The sequence below is a fragment of the Alosa pseudoharengus genome, unplaced genomic scaffold (genome assembly GCF_046254945.1).
Source record: "Alosa pseudoharengus isolate Yale_2024_CS ecotype anadromous, Long Island Sound unplaced genomic scaffold, YU_APseudo_1.1 YU_APseudo_1.1_scf_20, whole genome shotgun sequence".
NCBI classification, from domain to species: domain Eukaryota; kingdom Metazoa; phylum Chordata; class Actinopteri; order Clupeiformes; family Clupeidae; genus Alosa; species Alosa pseudoharengus.
In genome coordinates, this window is record NW_027468664.1 from 15343854 (window position 1) to 15346353 (window position 2500).

At 45.8% G+C, this 2500-nt stretch overlaps 1 protein-coding gene across 3 annotated transcripts in view; it reads left to right on the forward strand.

The window, feature by feature from the left end:
* Positions 1 to 2500, forward strand: part of anks1b (ankyrin repeat and sterile alpha motif domain containing 1B) — a 276364-nt gene that overhangs the window by 66034 nt on the left and 207830 nt on the right. The window lies entirely within an intron of this gene.

The following is a 2500-nucleotide window of genomic DNA, read 5'->3' on the forward strand; positions in this document are numbered from 1 at the left end:
TATTTTTCTTCCTCCCGATTTTGTCAAAAGAATGCTCAGTGTATTCTCTTTAGACAGACAATTTTGCTTTCCTCTCTCTCTCTGTCTCTCTATCTCTCCCTCTCTCTCTCTCTGTCTCTCTCTCACTCTCCCTCTCTCTGTCTCTCTCTCTCTCTCTGCCTGTCTCATCTGTCTGATTTTTCTCCTATGTCTTTCTCTCTCCCATTCTCTCTCCCTGACTCCCACTCTTTTGTCTCCCTTTCTCTTTGTCTTCTCTCCTCCTCCCTCTCTCTCTCCCTCCTTCTGCATGCTCCTCCACTCCTGTTTTACCAGCCTAATTAGCCCTCCCTGAGATACATGTATACTGTTGCATGCTAATGCCGCTAATTCTTCCCGCACATCCGAATGCAAGACGCATGCTGCTATTGCTAGCACTTCCCATGCATTTGAATGCAAGGCTCATGTTACATAATCAGTAGCATGCTAATTGGAGCCTGAGGTTTCCCATTGATACACAATGTCAATATTGGGATCTTGTCTGCTTGTTAGCATTTCGTTAGTGTCATTCCATTTTATGGGAGTGGGAAAATGAGTGTGAATATTGGCCAAGGTTAGGTTACAGTGTAAATGTTATTGGGATTTTTGTCTGAAATCTAAGACTGTCACAGCAAACAGTCTGAAATGTCTTCTTGCGGTGTGTTTTCCCTTTGACAGTATCTCTGTGTGAAATTGAACTTTAATATGACCGTTAGATGCAAAGCCCGATACTAGCCATTTCATTAGTCCAGTAATAGTATTTGCTTATCTAAGCTACTAATTTGATCATATCCACTATGATTCTGATCAGTAGCTAATAACAGTTGAGTTTTTCTATTATAATTGTTTAGTGACCCTTGTGTTCAGTGTGCATGGTACAGTGTTTAGAGTGCTGTAGTTTCTATAGGGGTGTGTGAGTGTGTATGGTACAGTGTTTAGAGTGATGTAGTTTCTATAGGGGTGTGTGAGTGTGTATGGTACAGTGTTTAGAGTGCTGTAGTTTCTATAGGGGTGTGTGAGTGTGCCAGTGGGTTACCTACAAAGTCTCAGCTCTATTAGAATGAGTGAGAAAATGCCTTGGGATTTCATCAGCCAATGAAGCCCAAGGCTGCTGCCTGTTGTGGTTTGATTACTCCTGTTTATGTGTGTGTGTGTGTGTGTGTGTGTGTGTGTGTGTGTGTGTGTGTGTGTGTGTGTGTGTGTGTGTGTTTGGGTGAAATGTGCATGGCCCTTTTCTCCTCTAGACTGACAGATGAACGTGCTGCTGGATTTCACTGGCCAGTGAAGCCCAAGGCTACTGTTGCCGTAGTGTGATTTCTCTCTCTCTATCTCTCTCTTTCTCTCTCTCTCTCTCTCTTTCTCTCTCTCTCTCTATCTTTCTCTCTATCTCTATCTCTCGCTCTCTGGTGTGTGGTGTGTGTGTTTGTGTGTGTGTTTTGTAAGGCCTGTGTCAACAGATTGCTGCTGTGGTCTCTTTCTCTTTCTCTCTCTCTCTGTCTCTCACTCTGTTCCTTTCTCCCTTCATTTCCTCTCCCCCACTCTCTACCTGCTCATCTCACTCTTTCTCTCACCCTCTATATTTCTTGCTCACTCTCTGGATTTCTCTCGCCTCTGCACTCCACTCCTCCTCTCCTCCATCCGTCCCTCCTTCCCTCTCTCCCTCCCTCCCCTCCCTCTCTCCCTCCTTCTCTTCCTCTCTGTCTGTGACTGTACGGATTGGGAGATTAAAGGGAATAGAAGGGGCCTCTGCTGTCTATCAGGGCTACTGCAGAGGGCTGCTTCTCATCCTCTCCAGCAGGGAATAGAAAACAACCTCTGGAGAGGACAGACAGAATGTCTGTGTGTGTGTGCGTGTGCGTGTGTGTGTGCGTGTGCGCGTGTATGTGTGCATGTGTGTGTGTGTGCGTGTGTGTGTGCGCGTGTATGTGTGCATGTGTGTGTGTGCATGTGTGTGCATGTGTATGTGTGTGTGTATGTGTGTGTGTGTGTGTGGGTGGGTGGGTGTGTTTGTGTTTGATTGTGTATGTGTATGCAAGTGCTGTACATGTGAATATGGCTGGCATTAGTAATGCTGAAAATGTCAACCTTCTGTGTTATTGTCTTCACTAATAACAACTCCACTTAAAAGCCATTGTACACACACACACACACACACACACACACACACACACACATGCGATCCATCTTAAGTGCCAGCTCTGCTAACACATTGAGCTGCAGCATCTTGGGGAACTCCCTCCTCCCACGGCTCTCTCTCTCATCGTTCATCCGTCTCTCCCTCCCTCCTTCTTTCTCTCTCTATCCCCCTCTCTTTCTCTCTCATATCTTCCTCACAGTATGACTCATACCACCACTCCTCTCCCCTCTTCTCTCCTCTTGCTCACTCTCCATCTCTCTCTCTCAAATTAACATGTACTTCATATTCAGGGCTTTTCTCAGGGAGTCACCAAAGCCACACGCACATAGAGTTTAAGCATGTCAAGCT